Source organism: Cimex lectularius, unplaced genomic scaffold (assembly GCF_000648675.2).
Source record: "Cimex lectularius strain Harlan isolate CLEC.00 unplaced genomic scaffold, Clec_2.1 scaffold4, whole genome shotgun sequence".
Lineage (NCBI taxonomy): Eukaryota > Metazoa > Arthropoda > Insecta > Hemiptera > Cimicidae > Cimex > Cimex lectularius.
Window position 1 is genome coordinate 602,146 of NW_019392723.1, and position 20,771 is coordinate 622,916.

The 20,771-nt window shown below is 35.3% G+C and overlaps 1 protein-coding gene across 2 annotated transcripts in view; it reads left to right on the forward strand.

The window, feature by feature from the left end:
- The window catches only part of LOC106671346, a 66,742-nt gene that overhangs the window by 19,440 nt on the left and 26,531 nt on the right, over window positions 1-20,771 (forward strand). The window contains exon 1 of one of the 2 annotated variants that reach the window (XM_014402238.2): window positions 9,643-10,116. The exons of the other annotated variant lie outside the window; for it this stretch is intronic. The gene's annotated coding sequence lies outside the window, so the exon portion shown is untranslated. Of the gene's footprint in view, window positions 1-9,642; window positions 10,117-20,771 lie in introns of those variants that run through there. 2 annotated transcript variants of the gene reach the window in all.

Sequence of the window (20,771 nt, forward strand, 5' to 3'; positions counted from 1 at the left end):
GAATCCATTTCTCATCGCAAGTTCGATGATTCGATCGAGAAATGGATCATTTCAATAGCGCACAGAAGAGACGTCGAACTTTCAAAACGTCGATTTCTTTGGTCTTCGATCAGTTCGTGAGGTACCAACTTTTGAGCTTCTTTACTTTACCAATTTCCTCCAGATGATGAACAACGGTTGTGTAGTCAATTCTAAGTTCTTCCGCAATTTCCTGTGTTGTCTTACGTGAATTTTCTTCAATCAACGTTCTGAGTTGGTCGTCATCCACAAAGGAAGGCCTACCGCGACCTCCCTCTCTTCGACATCGAAATCTCTGAAACAATCGCTGCACCGTACATTAGCTAATGCTCCCCCCCCCCAACTGTATTTAATGCATGTAAATTCGTACAAACAAAATTGATTAAAATCTACTTTTTGACATATTTAATTTCGCAGGTCCTCACTCTTATCAAATTCAATATAAACTAAGAGGTTTTGTATAAAAGATAACAGTTAAAAGTATTTATTATAATCCATAAATTATATTTGAGGATTTAACTTTGTTTACATGACAAGCACCTGCGAAAATAAAACAAAATTCAGAACATGCATTAATTTTACACCAACACAGTTTCAAAGTTTTACAACCGTTTCAAAGCTGCATTTATCTATATTGATCCTATGTGAACAGTTTTTCATTTTTATGACATTATAAGTGTGACATTAAGTGAGAAAAATAATATTATATGTTTCTAAACCTTTGTCACTTTTCTTGTATATCAGTGGAGACATGTCAAAGTTATGACTATTTTCGTGATTGACGCCATTACGTGTACTCTGCAGAGTTCTGAATTCCTAAAATGATCCCTGTGGTGTTGGTTCAAAGTTTTGGTGATATTCGGAGGCACAACATTTGAGAATTTTTTACCGAAAATTTGTCCATTTTGTTGATTGCTAAAAAATAATTTAACCTATTTTCCTACATCGTTCGTTCCCAAATTGAATCGAACAATTATAAAAACATCTTAAATTTTTCGCCTTTCGAAACATCCGTTTTTTTTTAAACGTATTATCGAAAATTTATTTTCGAGAAGTCCTCACCAAACGTTGATACTGTAAACCACCTGATGATGACAATAGTACTAAATTCTCAGATTTTTCTCTGCCCACGTTGTACAATTCCAATTGTTTAGTATGCCATTGGAGGTGAACTTGGATTCAACAGTGCATAAAATGTATGGAAGAACGTTATCTTCAGCCATTTGTGCAAGGACGCCTGTCATACTCCGAGTCCCGAAGTCTATGGGCAAAATGAGAGCGGTATGGCTTAAAGTCCGGAGTACAACTCTAATTTTATTTTTTGTAAAACTTAAAACCCATTTAACATTTCGGAAAGATGGATTCGAATTTTTGCGAAAATAGGTAAAATATACAGCTCCTCGTAGAAATTACGCTGCCAGATTCTTTTTGCCATTGGCATTTTTTAACCAATTCAAAATCCGATTGCACCATTGTGTTCATCGTAAAAAATCCTATAAAATGATGTGTCACGATGTATAGGGTAATATAGGGGGGGGGGGGCATTTGAAATTTTGAAGTTGAACTGGGCCTGAGTTACCCTGTAAATTGTTTTTACAAAAAAAGCTAAAAAGTTGAAACTAGACTAAAAAACTATTAAAAAGCATTTTTTGTTTTTTTGATAGTATCATTGGTTCAAGGAAAATTCAGCCGGTTCACCTAAAAAGTANCCTGTATATCTCAACCCAAAAATTTATTTTATAAAACAAGTTTCACAAACTTCATGTCTTTTCGTTTTTGTGACTTTCAATACAACTGATTCTCAATGTTTTTAGTAAGAAACCAAGTTGATATTCATGATTTATGCTGTGTAAGCATCAAACATGAATATCAGCTTAGTTATAAAGTTATATCTTATATCATATTTTATTAAAGTTATATCATAAAGTTTGGAAAACTTCTTTTATGAAATAAATTTTTGTTTTGTTTTAGGCACCCTTTGTAGCTCTTGATTACAATTTTTATAGCAAACGAAAAATAGAAATTTTTTAGGTAGCATTACCCTCGCTTTTTTTTTTCTTCCTCTATGATTCGTGGTGATGCAAGTAAAAATGCCTAACTCCTCTGAATTTCATCCAAATTCAATTGTAACGCAACAAGCCTATGACAACTACGTTTAAATTTTATGCTATTATGTGTGGGAAAAATAAGGTTGTAATATTTTTTTATTCCTCGAAGTTTCATTTTATATCTTCGGTTTTAATTTATTGCGTGTAATTTATAGGGTTGTAAACCTTTATAAGGATTCCTATGGATCGGAGTCCTTTCGAAACTGTCAGTCTTTTTATTATTTAAAAAAAAATCCCGGAGGTAATTGAAGGCGAATGTTTTTATCAAAACTGAAAGGGTTAATAAAAAGTACTTTTAGTACATAAATGAACTATAGTTGTACGTTTACATTTTTGAAAATAAATGATCCCTTTAGTCAACCTTTGCAGTAGTTAGGTCAATTTTATTTCTTTTCTGTGACGTAGAAATCACCATCGTCAATAATCTATTTACAAGTTGAACCTGACTCCTTATTTGGTTTCCATTAATGGTTTATGGGAAGATAAAGAGCTAATCGTACAATTACGATAAAGGAGTTCCCATCTCGACAAACCATTCGTCATTTTGTTTTTGTGCCTTTTTTTATTGTATTTGAAATTGTCAGGCGTTGCGATTTTTCGCATTGTCCACTAGTAGTCAAAAGACAGGTTTCAAGTAGCTCCGTATTCAGGACGCGTTTTAGACTTAGTTACTTGGAATAACAAGAAACTAAAAGCGCGGCGCCAGCATGTCCCAGTGCAAAGTAAATGACATTCGTTCATAATGTCACTTACTTTACTTAATTTAATACACACTTTAGCACACTTACTTTAATATAATGTCACTGCATTATATTAAAGAAGAGGGTTCTGTTATCACTGGTAGTAGTGGTAAACATACCCATGATCTCGTAAACCTCGGAGGTTAATAAACACAAATTTGCCCAATAAAGTGAACAAGAAAAGCACTCTTTGATAATTCACGATTGCGTTCATTAATAGCAATTTTTCATAGCTTCGTTTTACAACTCTGCTATTAGCTTGCCTGTAAAAAGGGGGTATATAATACCAAAAAAGACAGAACCTCTGTACCATTATTTTAAAAATCTTTACCTCCGGAAATCATTGATGAACAACTTCTCTTAAAATTGCAACAATCATTATTTTCTTTAACGTACCATATCACTGCTTGAAAAATATATTTAACCTCGTGCACTAAAAGGCGAAACTTTGCTATAGTAAAAAAATTAATGCAAGGAAAGAAAAAATATTTAGTTACATAATTTAAAGATAAAATGTATACAATGTATCCCTTAAGATTTGGGCCTGCCACGTTTTATTGTAAACAAGATATAAACAAAAGATCAATTTTTTCTTCGTAATTACTGTCCTTCTTTACCGTTTTTACGCATTCTAGGTTTTTATTGAATGATTTTATACATTTTGAATTTTTATTGCAATTTTTTTTGTATTTTAACGGTTTTCTTGGCCAAAAATCCAGATTATTGTCCTGTTTATGGACCGATGAATCTAAGTTCATAAGGTAAAATAATAAAAAATTGATAAATGGCAAATAGGAGGGAAAATTCGAAAGGAAGGTTGAGATGGGGAGTTGTGTCCGTGTGGATCGAAATCACGATAGCTCAGGTGCTACAGCAGCGGCATATTGAGCCGAAGGTTGTGGGTTCGAATCCCGCTCGTGACACTAAACTTTCCATTTCAACCAAGACCTTACATAAAAAGATTAATTAATTGAAAGAGATTACTTGTTTAATCGGACCACGAAATATAACGGATATAATAAAAAATACTAAATTGATATACTAAAATAATATACTAAAATACTAAAATCTCTTTTAAATCCTAACAAATATCAGTCCTCATTGAGTTCCAATAAGCTTCAAATTCTCCTCATCTCTCTCAATTTCAGTTGGCGTACACCAAGATTCTATTTTTAGACCTTTACTCTTTTCCATGTTTCTAAATGATCTTCCTACGCATTCTAGGTTTTTATTTCTTGACCAAAAATCCAGATTATTGTCCTGTTTAGGGACCGATGAATCTGAGTTGGTAAGCTAAAATAATAAGAAATACTAAATTGATATACTAAAAAGGCATTCTTTTAAATCCTAACAAATACCACTTATTATTGATTTCCAAAAAGCTTCAAATTCTATCTACTCTTCTCTCTCATTTTCAGCTGGCTTACCTCAAGTCTCTATTCTTAGCCCATTATTCTTTTCCATGTTTCTAAATGATCTTTCATTAGTTCTTGATTTGTTCAAATCTCATCTTTATGCTTACAACACTTAGCTTTAAAGTCAATGTCCTACAACCAACATCTCTTAAGCTATCTCTTTGCTCAACCATGATCTTCTTCAATGGCCAGTAATAATGGCATTATTTTAAACCCTAGGATAGGGACAAAAGAAGCGGCCACAAGGCCTACAGCACCTCGACCTGAATAGATTTATTGTGCTCCCCTGTTATTTATAACTCTCTGGCCAGCTTCAGGTTTTAATCAGCCTCCACAGCTTTCCTAGCGGCTCCTTGGTGTAGGATTTTGCTTTTGGTTTTTCTTGGCCTAGTTGCAAGAACCTGCACCTACGTAGACCTTCACAGAAACATAAAATGTGTTCTGCGGTCTCCTCCACTTCCTGACAGTATCTGCACAGTGTTTCTTCTGTCTGTACTCCTACCCGGTGCATGTGCTTTCTTATGTGGCAGTGCCCTGTCAGGAGTCCAACCAGAATTCTGGTTCTTTTGCGGTTGCCTTCCAGAACTTCTTGGTCGGTGGTCTTCGTGTGCCTCATACCTGTGTTATTGTTCCACTAGGTTTTGGACTCATTAAGGATCCATTTTAAGATCTATCTTCTTTTGTGGCAGGCTGCTAAGCAGCAGTAGTGTTCTGTGCTCATAGAGTCCATGTTGCTCCCTTTTTGGCCAACATGTCAAACTTTTCGTTGCCTTTATGCCCCGAATGTCCAGGAAACCATGCCAGGGTCAGGTCGTTAGTGTCACTGACTTCCGTCAGGTCCTCCATGCAGTTCCTAACACTCTTGCCTTCGCCTCGCATAAGGCTATGGCCCTAAGTGCTGCCTGGCTTTCAAAGAAAATGGCTATCTTCCGGGAATGCATTCCTAGCCTTTTTATTTCTGTGGCGCATTGTTCAATCGCTATGATTTCAGACTGTAAAAATGTAGCATATTTACGTAGGTTTACCATCAGTTCGGTCTTAGGGTTCATCCCAAAGACCCTACCTCCCGTACCCTTCTCGTTTTTGGAGCCGTCAATATTCCAGTAGGAGTATGCCTTTAGTGGTGTTCCTTCCCGTTCTGGTATCAGTACTTTGTACTTTTTAGTAAAGTTGTACTTTAGAGTAGTGGCATCAATTGGCATATCTAGAATGGCATCTGCCTGTATCTCCTCCCTCAGTTTCCATTGTTTATTTACATGGCCTGTCCTAGCAGATGTTTGTCTCTGGGATGCTGTTTTGGCTTCTCCTTGGATTAGAATGTGAAGTGGTGGGAGGTTTAACAAAATTTTCAGGGCCGCAGTCGGCGTTGTGCTCATGGCACCAGTGACGCTGAGAGAAGCTTGTCTTTGGGTGCCACTTATTGCTTTGGCCTGAAGAGTTTTGTCCACCACACCACCGACCCATATATCAACATTGATCTTCGGACACAGGAGTATAGCCTAGGATCATTTTGGGGTTTAGACCCCAGTTCTTGCCGCAGAGCCTTCTACACCTCCCCCACGCAATTTTAGCTCTTTGGGTTTTAAAACCTAACCAATCCTAACCCTTATTAATTTCAAATAAACGCATTAATACATATTGCCTATCCCCTCGTTATATCAACAGCTTCGCTATTAACTTTTGTCAGAAAGTTAAAAATCTCGGTGTTATTTTTAACTCCAAGCTTACGTGGCATGACCATGTAAGCTCTATTATTAAAAAGATCTACTCAAGCCTCCATTCTCTCCGACGCCTTAGCTTTTTCGCTCTATAGAAAACTGAGTTCTCCTTAATAATTACTTTATTATCTTGCTGTAGCGTAATTTTTTCACTTTCCTTAAACTCTCTAGCTCGTACCGTTCCAATTGCTTATCATTACTACGTTAGATACTGTTATAATCTTAAACCAATGCATCATATTCTTCCGATAATAACGTTTTCATCAACCTTAATATCCTAAGCATTTATAAACTTAGAGTTTAATATGTTCTCAATATCTATCGCACCAATCATATCCCAAGCCTTCAGCACTCCTCTAAAACTGTAACCTTATCCTTCAGAATTGCTGGATCAAGACTATGGAATTTGCTTAGCGAGGAGTACGTTCTGCTTTCTCGCTGGCTTGTTTCAGGTCCTTGGCTCTGAGTTTTTAAAAACGATATGAATCGTCTCCTCCTTCCCTCTTCCTTTCCTTTTTCCCCTTTCCCTTTACCATTTTTCTCTTTCTGCTTTTCTTTCGTAATGTAGTTTTATCATTCGATTATAAATAATTAATATTTTAAACAATATATTATTTTCATTATTGTTTGGTATATTTTATTATAGGTTTTATTACTATCATTATTATTATTGTTATTTTTTTTGTTTTACTATGTTTATAAATCTAAATTTATTGCTAATATAAGGGAGCTTAAAGCTTAATTTCCGTACATGAAGAAACCAGCAATAAACCTACATTTTACGTTTGTGAATCACCACCAGACAATTTTCTCAGATTTTGTTTGTGTTATTTATATAAATTTAAGACAGGTTTTTAAACTTCATCACTAGTTTCCGGAGCTGGTTGAGAATGGAGGTTGGTAAAACGCAAAAGACCGAACCTCTTAACCCTAGATTGATTTAGATGAAATCAACTTTATCTTTCATTAAAAAAGATCGGAATATGAAGCAAAAAACAAAGGGTTATATTTGAAAAACAAAACTGGTTGAATGGTGATATTCTGTATATCTGCTGTAAAAAAGTTTTTCTTTTTCTTTAAATAAAAATTGATACCTTTCCAAAAATAAAGGTGGGTTACAAAGTTCTTTTAAAATCTTGCTTTGTTTATAATAAAAGTGGCTGATGAAAAGGGACACCCTGTATACATTTTATCTTTATTTCTTACTGTACAAGATTGGCGACGTTTTCAATGCATTAATATTGTAAATTTGAAAAAAAAAAAAGCTGCATGTTTTTGGTGTTGTATAGATGTTTTTACACATTTTTTTGAACTGAATCTCCATACATGGGCGAAAGAAAACCTACCTTTTCCTTGTGGAAATATTCGGTACTGCTGCTGAGGCGTGGGGGCCCGGTGAGTGCGCCCCGATAGGATGCGTGCTACCGATGGCGCGTAATGCGTGTATGCTTTCCAATTTTCTCAGAATTTGCTTGTGTTAAATTGTATAAATTTTAACTCATACAAAAATATGCACCTACTTTAAGAATGTGCAGGATAAAATATTTGAAAATAAAAATGTTTATTGTGATACCAAAATCATCCTTTCTTATATGCAGTAGAAAAATGGTTTTTCTAAAATAAAAATTGATACGTCACAAAAAACCAAGGAATGTTATAATTTAACTTTTTTTATTTCTTGCTTTGTTTATAATTTTTTTAACTAAAAATTGATACCTTATAAGATATAAAAAGAAGATTACCAATTAAATTTTTATAGATAAAAACTGTTTTCGATAGGCCTTAATTTGAGGTGTTTAAAAAATAAAAATCACGATTTTGAGACGTTGGGAACCGTGTCATTTTCAAGACATATTTTAATTTTGATAATGTTTTAATTTTACATTATTTTTTTTAAATATTTTATATATATTTTTATGAATGACTAATTTTATACGAATAAATTAATTATAAAAATATATTAACTGTTCAAAAAGAATAATTTAAAACTGAAACTTTTCACAAAAATACGTTCAAAATAAGTTAACACAATCAACTTTTTGCCTGCAAATATAACACTTTGTTTTTATGCTGCATATTCGTAACAGGATTTTTATAATGAAAAATGAATGTTATTTCATAGAAATCGATTAAGGATTTCCGGAGATACATTTTTTTAAATTAATTTAATTTAGAAGTTCTTTTTTGGGGGTTTTACCAGCATCCATTCTCAGTCAGCCTTTGACTGGTTTTGGTGGAGCTTAAATTGTAAAGCTTTCTATAACTAACACAAATAAAACATTAGAAAACTGTCTGGTGGTGATTCTCAATGTAAAATGTAGGTTTCTTGCGCCTATGTGAAAAAATTCAACCCATTCAGAAACCGTTCATCAACGTTCATCACCGTTTAAAAAATGTAAAACTGTATGTAAAAAATGAAAAAATGCTAAAATCATCCAGTATAAAACCTAAAATCCATGCCCAAAAGGGGCGTCCTATATACATTTTGTCTTTAATTACGTAATTAAATTTTTCTTGAATTAAGTATTAATTGATTTATTTTGTTTATTATAGGAAAAAAATAAGTTGTTTCATCTTTGATTTTGTTTGAATATACATGTTTTTACACATTTTAATTTTTTTAATTAAAATTTTATAAAAATATAAAAATTCGCTCTCTAATTATATTATAATATATGACACTTTTTCAGTCAAATTAATAATTTTAAATCAATTTCAACCAAATTCATTTAAATCAATTAATAATTGTCTCATTGAATATAATAATCGATTCATTCTATTTAATAATCGTCTCAACCAATTTAATAATTATCTCAATAGTTTAACACCATCTTTTTGAACTGATCATCCTCACTAGCGCCAGCTTTGTGTGCGTGTGTGTGTGTGTGTGTGTGTGTGTGTGTGTGTGTGTGTGTGTGTGTGTGTGTGTGTGTGTGTGTCAAAATATTGTATACGATGCCCAGACTGCAGTTTAGAACCGATTTCGAATACAGTTTTTTGTTCGATTCAGTTTTTGGTCTAGTTGTGCAACAAACCTCGGGGATGTCGAATTTCATGATGGGGAATATAGAAATATTACTTACTAATGTGTTTAAATTTAAATAAAGGTATCTGCAACTGCGAGCCAGTATTTAGTTTCCCCCCTGACCGAAAGGGACGGTTATTATTAAATTGGTTGAAACGATTATTAAATTGAATGAGACGATTATTATATTCGTTGAAAATATCATTCCATATCATATGATCACTATTTTCCAAACAGTTGATAATGTCACTGAATTGACATAGTAATATGAATTTCTTCTCATTGAAAATTTAAGAAAAAGAATGAAATTCGACTTTCACTCTGAAAAACATGAAATTGACAGAAGGAACATTAAATTTTGAAACGGCAAATTGGGCCAAACACAAATTCAACGACAATGTAATTAGAAGATGGTATGAAGCAGTGGCTTGAGTGGCACAAATCTCCAAATAACTACAGTGCGTGACGGCGCCGCATCCTCCCTTAGCCGAACCGGCCCAAACTTTAATTGGTATATCCCATGAAATATTAATAAAGCCGGGAGCCTGGCAGAATCACGTCGGGTGAGGGAGGGATGCCGGGAGTCGGGTGAGGGGATGGGTTGCTTTCCTGAAGAGGAAGCCGTTGTTAGTTCCTCTGAGGAATCGAGTATACGACAACCAACCGCCTCGGCCACTCCTCCAACGGCTTCCTCGCTTCCGTTCCGCTGAGGAGAGCAATTGGTATAAAACCTCCGCTACCTCCTATAACAATCCGACAATTAGTTACTTTGAGTAGTTTTTATAATTATCTCAATCTTGCACGCGGCAAGGACCGTTCGTCTTGTGCAAATTTGATGATTTAATGAAGGTTCCTTAACGGCCTTCCTCCTTCGATCGACGGTCACTGATTGAAGGGTTTCTTTCTTCGAATCGACGCTTTTCCGGGAGCTCCGACGCCCGCTCCAGAAGAAGTTTTCCTATCTAAAAGCCCATTTAAAAACATGTGATTCTTTTGTATATTTTCCGATAAACGATACGACTCCCCCGCGGTCAATAACCTGCCATTTACACATTTATGCACTGGATTTACGTCATATCGTCAGAATCATTGGTAAGTAAAAGTTTTTCATGTGTTCATGTTTTAATTTCTATAATCGCCGGGGTGGAACAATTTTAACAGAAGTGAAATTTTTTTGAAAAACTGCAATCTATGCAAAAGTCCTCTAGCGATGCACGTGACTTTCTTCCTTTATTTCTTGATCATATATTTCTCTAATTATCTGTCATCTCAACCAGTCCATTCCAACCCATAAAATACAAATGTTTTGGCCTGCCATTAGTAGATAAAAAACCCTCAGTAACATCCTAATAAAACTGGAGAAGCTATATCATAAAAAGGAGAAGAACGATAAGCCTATTTCATAATCAGCATAATTGTATCATTTCTCGGAGAAAAATCGTCACTTTGACCGAGATTTCCTTTCATACATCTGCAAAACCGACAAGGAGAAGGATATCGTTCGCCCTTTTTCTGCATCACTCTCCGTGCTAAAATCCCGGATCATTACAAAAATTCTAAACGCTGCTGGTTCAATAGCAGACCAAATAGTTTGTCCTAATGGCAAATTGCATCTAGCGGCATTTTATAGATCAAATGTGATTAAATATCGGTTACTCTTTGCAAAGGAAAATCGAACCACTTTTTTTCCTTAAAAAAATTACAATGCTATATAGCATCTCGTTAATTGTATAGTGTAATAATTAAATAATTGTGGTAACCTTTATTAAAATAATCTTTTTAATTTATTTTGAATCTATTAGGCAGTAAAAAAAAGTTGACAAAAAATGTAAATTCCAATTGTTTGTTGTATTATTAAGGATGCAGATTTAATTATTCACTATTAGTTTTACTGTAGTTCAAAAAACTAAAATGCTGCATAAGACCACGTGCTTAATCTTAGTGAATATTTACTTTGCTCTCATTAAGGTTTATTTAATTTTGTAGTACAAAAATACAATTCGGTAAACTTGAATGTTGTCATTTTATGCCCATCTGCAAACCGTACATGTCTCTGATTTTCTCGAATAAAAAAAACAAAATCCAAGTCAACCGGTTTATCAGCCGGCTACGACTATTGTACGTCGTACACCTACTTTTGTTTCATTCAACATAGCCCAGTTTTTTTTTAAATTTAAATCATTAGCATAACACCATAAACCATATTCACAACCGGTTATATTCTCAACGGATAGTAATGATCGTTAAAACTCTTGTTCGATTCTCGTAACACTTTCCACCGGGTTGTGAATAAAGAGATATGAATCAATAGATCTCGCATTGGTATGGATTTACTGCAAAAGTAGATTAATCAACATCTGACTATACTTAATCATTTCATTTTTCGCAAAATAAACATATTCCGGCAACATGTGTGCAACGAAACCTGTTTTAGCATAATTAACACATGAGGTGAAAAAACGGTGACGTATATTTTATTTATGTTAATAAACATTTGTACATTCGTGATATAAAGTAGGTAAGCACCAAGGATTGTAGATGTAATTGAAATGTATATTTCATCAAATTTATTAATAAGCGGCTGTGTTTTGGGAAATAGGAATAGGAATTTCGGCAGGGTATTGTAAAAAAGATCGTCAAATGTACCACCTTGGGGGACTATAGATGTTCCTGGAATAAAAGAGGAAAGGGATATCTGTAGAATTGCAATAATAAGTACTGAGAAGTACTTTATTGATTTGCCCGCCCGTTATGAAGAGACAGGTTTTTCGATGCCTACATAAGAATCTTGTCATGTCTTGGCTCCTTACTGAGAGCGTGTAGGCCACCGGATTTAAGAATGATTCTCGGGCAGAGTAGCGAGTTTCAGGGTGCCCGGTTCTGCTCTTTAGAAATATAGATTTATTGCATATAGATCTGTTTTTCGTGTTTTGTCTGAGAGCGTGTATTTATTTAGTATGACTGGTGATGGGTTGATGGCAGAATATTTATGAAGTACTCCATCGACCCTAACTTAGATTAGGTTATTACTGTTTTGTGTAGGTTGATAGAGGAACGACTACTCTACGGACTAACCAGAATGAGTGCTAAGTACATGTGAATGTATTTATTTGCGGGATTGTATATAGGTGTTAGTTTTAGGATTGATTATACTTTTTATGCGTTGAGGGCTAAAAGATAGCCCCTCGAGACTAGGGTTGGTTGGAAGCGACGATGACGCTCAGGAGGTCTCAAGGAGAATACTAACGACCAAGCCGCATAACGGGATAGGTGAACTCCCCTGAAGACCCTAGGGTCGGCACGTTAGAGAGTGACAGCCCTTCGTGGTGAAAGTCCACAATAAACTATAAGCGAGGATAGGCAGACACAATGATCGGTAAGAGATAAAGTTTCACGATAAGAAATTCGTTCATTACCCGACCGGAAAGATCTTCAAAAAAAATTCGTACACACAAAAAATTTATATTTATGTAAATAAAGTTTGGGGGAACGCGCTGGCCTAGTAGTTAGGGCGTACCACGCGGTTCTGGGTTCGAATCCTGACATAGCCCATGGCATATTAACTGTGAATAATATGAAAAAAAGTATTGTAAAGTATTTCTGAGTTCTGACCTCTCATCCGCAACACCCAAAGAATAGTTGGACTTTAAACCCTCTTGTATGACACCAATAACTTGAAGTTTACTTATTTTTTAAATGACAATCGGTAATTTCTGTTTATTATTTAAACGACTATCATTTCTTTAAGTAAAACGCATATTCAGTATGTATGTTGGGTTATTTAAATTGATTAAGGAAGATCATGCCTTATGGAAATTGGCCCTCTTCCATATTAGAAAGATAGTTTAATCTCCGATCTTCCAGTATATGTATAATCATGTCTAAATTTATGAATCCGCAAGTCTTGCTTAACGAGAAACAGTTAATAGTATTTATTTTATAGGTCATGTATTTTATAGGTTGTTAAGAATCATTTTTTTTATTATGAAAATTGCACCCGCTTAATGGGCCCGATTAACAGTTCCGTTTCTTTCCGTGCCTTATGTAAATTATTATGATTTAATTGGATCTAAAGCTTACGTAATTTCATTGAAAAGATTCACCTTCCGATGCCGGGTGATATACCCGAACCACAAAGGGTCTGGTACGAATAAACAGATAACTCACTGTTTCTGTGTTTTAATCCTTTTTCAAGTTCCAAACACTGTTTATTTGCTTTACTTTAAAAAACCCCAATAGGGTGCATTTTTCAGCGTAAAGAACATTATAAAAAATAATATACTCTTGCGATGAAAAGATAGACATGTTCTACGTCGACACGCAGACGCACCATCAACATTTACATCGTTTATACGCTATGAAACCCCGTTGCTTATAAACCAGTAGGTGTATATTCATTTTTATACTAAGAATAAAAATCTAAAGTAAAAATTTCATAGAGGAATGTTGGCAATAGAAAATCCACATTTGCCTACAGGTAGAATTAATCGTTCCGTTAACATAATTATGCTGTCTAGCAATCTCCAAGCTATTTACTTCAATTATAAATTGTTCGGATAGATTTTTCTTTAAAGATTCATTATTATTAGCCTAATTGTTATTAATTATTATTTATTGGCATGATAGATGCCATGTCATTCCAGTGCTGAAGAAATATGATAAAGAACGTCATTGATGTACTAAATATATACAAATTATCGTTTTACGATTCTTCATGTTTTTCATTTAATGTTCTTTAAAAAAAGGATCATAGTACTAAAGTTTTTTTGTAATTATTGAAGATTCCTTTCATACAGAAGAAGAAAGTATAAGGAGTATGAGTTAGGTAATTTTTAAATTTTTCACTTCGAAATATTTTTTTCTTTGAACTCTTTCTGAATTTTTTATCGATATAACAGAAATAGAACTTGTTTGTTTTATTTATTATTTATTCATAATTTTTTAGAACTCTCCAGCGCTGTATGAATGCTTTGCTTTCTCGTATGTATCCTCCAACCTCTTGGTTTTGGTCTAGATTGTCTTTTTTTTGTCCAGTTCTTGTCCAGAAATTTCTCCCTTTCTTATTCGCTCAAAGTCCAATTGTTTCAATCTTTCAGAATTTCGCCGGTTCGCGAATTAAGACAATTTCAATTTTCACGCAGAAAATTGCATTTTTCTCTGAATTTTATCGAAAAAAGTTTCATGTTAGGAAAATCGATCATTTTTCTTTTTCAAATTTTTGTCCAATAAAAACCACTTAATTTATCCAAATTGTGTTTGCCATAATAAATGCCCGACATTTATTCACAAACACGACGTAAAATTGTATTCAATCGATTGAATGGGTTTTTATTAAAAAATATTGTTTAAAGTGTGTGGTGATTAGTGACCGTTAATCGATAATTATTCAGAAATCGTGAGATGCGGTCTGGTGTGATGTAGGTTTCAGAAAAACATTTTCTTTATCGTGCCAACGTTTCGATCTTTATTGAGATCATCTTCAGGGCCTGGGATTTACAAACATTGTTTACATTTAACAAATACGTTCGTATGTATATATGTATATATGTAAAAAAATATATTTTGCATTGTATAAATTCATTTTTCCACATGCAAAATGTATTTGTTAAATGTAACCAATGTTTGTAAATCCCAGGCCCTGAAGATGATCTCAATAAAGATCGAAACGTTGGCACGATAAAGAAAATGTTTTTCTGAAACCTACATCACACCAGACCGCATCTCACGATTTCTGAATAATAATTGTTTAAAGTGCTTTTTTCCATGTGGATAAGTTTGTCTTAAAATTTGGTCGCTACCGCTCATTTTTGTCCCTCAGTCCTGACTTAAAATGGCGAAGTACCCAAACTCCTCTGACAGAACAACCCAGCGAAGACCGGCGGACCAATTTTTAAGATCATCTCCCTGTAGACATGAAATCTCACTAGGTTGGTCTTGTCTGCTTTCAAAATCAAATTTTGCCAATCAAAAAAAAATTATTGCCATAGTGGATTGATAGTATTTCGAAATTTGTAAATAATAATTTTCATTCTTCTATAATGACATTAAAAAATTCCCTGTTGGTCAGATTTTAATTTTGGAAAAAAAATTAAACGCACATATTTCATTTGGGGAGAATGGACTTAATTTAAAAAAAAACATGGGTTTTGCCATCTGTTATTCTTTGAGTTACAGTACTTTTTCTACGGAAATGTTCTTATCTTGTGGAAAATTTAATGTATTTTGCGAAATAAAGGTCAGATTTGTATTTTAATTATACTAAAGTCAAGAAATTACGATTTTTTTTAAAAATCTGATTTTAGACTAAAATGTTAATATCTCAGGAAAATGTCAAGATAAAAACCTCATTCAGGTGTCAGTGAACTCCGTTTTATTTAGTGAATCCACCATGGCAGTATTGAGGTTTAATCCTGTAACACCCTGTATAGTGTGTCAATAATGTTTAAGAAGTCTCCGGCTTACGATATTATACGACGAAAATTTTATAAGATGATAAAATAATCGACCCCCTTCTACCCATTCAATAATTTCGTAGCAAAATTTCGGGGGCGTCGGTGGCCGCAACGGTTTAGGCGTTGACACGGCGCTCATCACTGTAAGGCAAAGGTCCCGGGTTCGAATCCAGTGGCCCTGCATTCGAACCCGGCATACTTACAAATGGGCTTTTTTTTTCAAAAACACCGGCACCCCGAAGGTTGATATAACCTCTGCTGTTGCGAACCCTCGTAAAAAAAATAAAAAAATAATAACCATAGAAAGAATAAAATATCAAATTGAATGTATTTATTAGTGGGAATGTATATTTTAAGAGGGCCGATCGTGAAATACTGAGGGAGTCTAAATTTCAGTTAACCTAACTTTAAAAAATTTCTTGCTATTTAAAACATATATTAAGGATGAAAATAGACTGATAGTTAATAATAACATTTTATCAGTTAATAAATCGACGCGGTCATCAGGCATTTGATTGTGTATTGTTGTGAAATGGCCAGGACGTGACCAAATTCGGCCGGAAGTCTAACGACCCTTTGTTTATTCATATGCTGGTGGTCACTGTTTCCTCCTTTCACCGGCTGCCTATCCGCAAGAAATTTGGCTGTCAAGAAAGTCGGCCGCGGCCCACGACTATTAATTATTCCCACTAACAGTATAGTTTTTCGAATGGCTATTAGTTTTATCTAGCCCTCGGAAGTTAACGAACGGTTTGAAACTAGTTATAGTGTCTTGATTTTTATTTATAGCTATTTCTAATAGAGCCATTCGATTGCCTTCTTTCCCATATTTTAACGGGGGGCTTGGGAAAAATATTCACTTAATTTAAACCAGGGAAAGAGATAGATAGATAGATATATAGATAGATAGATAGACAGACAGACAGATAGATAGATGGATAGAGAGATAGAGAGATAGATAGATTGATACATAGATAGATAGAAAGAGAGAGAGAGAGAGAGAGAGAGAGAAATTATCGGAATTTTGTTGTCTTTTTGCTCTTTATTGAATTTCGTTTTAATTTATTACAGAATCGAAGGTTGGTGCAAAAAGTGGAGGACAAGCGGTTAAACGGAGAAAAGTGCATCCAATGTACGTTCACTTTGAAAAAACAGTCTTGCCCTCCATTATACATCAACAATGAAGAGATACCGACTTCCACTCAAGTCAAATACCTAGGACTATACCTTGACAGCAGACTGACGTGGAATCCCCACACAAGACTTAAAAGACAACAACTCAACAGAAGACTTGGACAATTACGCAGACTACTAGGACCAAAATCCGGGTTAACCATCAGCACTAAACTGACCATATACAAGACTTTACTGCGACCACTTTGGACATACGGTGTGGAACTGTGGGGTTCCGCCAAACCATCCAATATCCAACGTATCCAGTCCTTCCAATCAAAAGTCCTCAGACAAATCGTCAAAGCTCCTTTTTACGTCTCTAACCTCACTATCCACAAAGACCTCAACGTTCCTTTTGTCCACGAACTGATCCATTTCCGATTCCAAAAATTTCATACCAACCTATCGATCCATCCTAACCCTACCGCTAGAGCCCTCTCCACATATTCCCATCCCGAGAATCCACCACGTCGCCTAAAACGACGATGGCCCGAGACCTCCTTGCCCCTTAATCTATTAAAATGAGTGCCAGCACTGGCTGGCTTCTCATGGCATGCGTCCTCCGGGTGCAGCGCTGGCATCAGTGTTAGTGCTGTGACCGAGCGGTAAACAATATACATTGAGATCACATTTGTATTATGTACAAGTATGTATAGGCTACAAATAAATAAATTTAAAAAAAAAAAATTATTACAGAAACAACATGACTATGTCTATCATGCCTATCCACGTGACCAGTTAAAAACGGCACACTGACACAAGGATATTTAAACTTTAAAACTTACTTAAACAACTTTTGTTTATCTTTTGGACGATTGGAGGTTAAGGACAAAGCCCACTCATTCCACGCTCACCCACGGTATAAATTTTAAAAGCGGTTTCGATTTTCATTAAATTAACTTTTTCCGATTATAGGATGGTATTTGATCCAGGGGGCGTTTGCCTGAAAGTTTCACGTAGATTTATAAAGGTGTGGGATGTTCAGTCAACCTCGAGCCACACACTTTCATTTTTCACGAGCGCAATAAAAACACATTTATATGTTACGGTTATACAATACGATATATTTTTACGCCTAAGGTAGAAACGTCTTGAAGAAAAAATGCGAGATTATTATTTACATGTATGAAATAACCAAATTTGTATCGTTTATAAACTTCTTGATAGATTAGATTATACGGCCTCTTTATGACCTGAGCACTGCGACTATTGGTTTATTGTGCATCTCTAGCTCTTTTTTCTAGAGCTCCTCGTTAAACTTGAGGCTTTTTACCAGACCCCAAAGCTTTATCAGAGGACGTATTCCGCTGTTTCTTATTCTTCTTAGCAATATCTGCACAAGCTTGTTTCTGCCACTCCGAATATGCCACTACATATGCCTCTGGAGTCTGCAGTGTCCAGTTAGCAGTCGAATTATTATTCTAGTCCTAGCACGCCCTAGATTTAGTAGTTATGTTGTTAGTTTCAACGATGGTCCTTTGATAATTTTTTTCGCGTGCCTCTGGCCTGGGCTATATTATCATTGAGCGGAGGAAACCTATTGCCTAATGGATCCATTCCCCTAGATCGCTGGTTTTTCAGTTAGATGCGAGTTTCTTTATCTTAATTATAATCCCACAAGAGTCAATAGTTCCGATAAGTGCTCTCTCTGCAACAGGCAGGCTCGGGAAGATTGTTTTCACTTTTTAGCAGAATGCCCTTTTTTAGCGGAATTCCGAGTACGGCATATAGGCTTGCCCACGTTGACAAAAGAGGACCTAATCTCTTTATTAAATAACCCCGATTCCTTAAATTTAGTAAAGTTTGCGATGGAAGACTGGAACTACAACTACTAGTTTTTTTTTATTTCAATTATTAAATATTTATTGTATATATCAGAGACACCCTGGTCATTTGTATGTGCGTAAATAAGTAAATATTTTTTTTATTTTTTTTTTACGAGGGTTCGCAACAGCAGAGGTTATACCAACCCTCGGGGTGCCGGTGTTTTTGAAAAAAAAGCCCATTTGTAAGTATGTCGGGTTCTAATGCAGGGCGGCTGGATTCGAACCCGGGACCTTTACCTTACTTGCAGTACGTGAGGTGTGCTACAAAATGATGAATTTCCTGTGAATTTTTTAATAACGTACTATAAGTTGATGTTGGTAATTCTGGGAAGGTGTGTGATTAAAAAAAATAGAATTATGATAAATAGGGGCGTCGATGACCGCAGCGGTTTAGGCTTTGACACGGCGCTCATCGCTCTAAGGTAAAGGTCCCGGTTTCGAATGCAAGGGGATTCGAACCCGGGACCTTTACATTAGTGTGATGAGCGCCGTGTCAACGCCTAAATCGTTGCGGCCGCCGACGCCCCTTGTATGTAAACATATGTTGTTATTTTAGTTTACTTATACAGTTTTTTCTCTCTCTTTTGTTTATTCCTTGAAAAGAAATGTGTTGTTTATTTAGTAAAAATTTATAGTCCAACTCCTGCAGACGGTTGATAACCATTGCCGTTATGTGCAATTTTTTTCTCTCTTTTGTTTATCTAATAAAGCACTTTTTTCATTCATTCATTCAATGGATCTGCGTTTTTGGCAGTTTGGTAAGCCACAAAAGGATTCAGGGCCAGTAGGTGTCCTCATTGAACTTTCCTTGGCCAATTTATCGGCCTCTCCGTTGGCCCTCTGCACTGTGTGCCCTGGCACCCAATTTCTTGATAATTAATTTATTAGTGAATGCGACGTTTTGATGTTATTTTTATATGTCTGAATATTGCTCTTAAAACTTATGATACGCCTTGATTCGTCTTTGGCTCGTTTATCGAGGCATGAGCGAGCAAGTTTGACAAGTTGTCACTGAAATGAAATCACGATTGTCAGGCACAAAAGAATAGTGAAAAACGAGGGCAGAAATCGCAAAAAAAAATTAGGGTGGCCTCAGTGAAAACCGCTCTTCTGGGCATGGAGTTATGTGGCGTGCTCAGTTGACACTTCACGTTCGACGACGGCTCGCAACTGCCACTCTCCGGTCGAAACGGTCGTATTTAATAAAAATACAACTCGATAGCAAATTTTTTTTCGAGCATTTTTACATATTTCCCACGTCTTGCAGGGTATTATTTTAGTCACTGACTGCTAACTATTAAGGTTTTGTTTATGACCTCATTTCAGAATTTAATCACTTCAGTTCTATTTTTTTTTATTGTAATCGATCTGTAAACACTAATTGAAAAAAGAAATTGGTTCTTTATACAAAAACGTTATAAATAAGCTACATATGTGATAGGAAGACGTAAGTTCGAGATGATAAAAAATTTTACGGTGGGACATTAAAACTCGGAACAAGATGTTTACCCTCTCCATATCGAGTGGGGCGAATTTGAGACAAAGAAGCCTGATCGAAAAATTTATTCAAGTGGGTTGGTTGAAGTTGAGTTGATATCTTCCCAAATTGAATCGAGATATTTTTATGGCTTAGGGATGATCCAAGAATACCGAAGAACAAATGAGACACGATTAAATATATTAAGTCCTTCCTGTTTACGGTAACTTTACTTAAAATAAGCCGAAAGATTTTCGGAAGTTTTAATCCAAAATAGAAGAGGCAGAATAGTGTTTAAAGGCGCACAGTGGGTGAAGTGATTGTGTAAAATACATCCAAACCGAGCCAAATAGTATTTTTTTTATTACACCCTCCGATGTATTTATAATTGATTTTATGGTTTAAATTCAAATGAAAATACAATATTTTACAAACCACAGCAAGTCAAGTAGTTCCAAAAATTTTATGGTTGTGCTTGGTCGGAACAATTGTTGTGAGATTTCTCCACGTTGTCTGCCGTTGATTTTGCTCTATCTTCGCTGGTTTGTCTGAGACATAAATTTTTCACAGTTCGCTATCTTCAGTCCGCGTCCAGACACGAAAACAAGGAGAATAGGCCGACTAGATTGATCAGACCAAACTACAAGACACGCCGCAGGCGTCATGGCGTCATGAAGAAATTGCATGACCCTTGGCTTCAGATTGAATAGTACGACAGTACAGACATAAAAGGTTTACTATATTTTGCTCCCACCCTGCTCGAGAGGTCTTACAGTCTTACGTCGAACAGGCTTTTAATCTAGTCTGCCACTTAGAAAT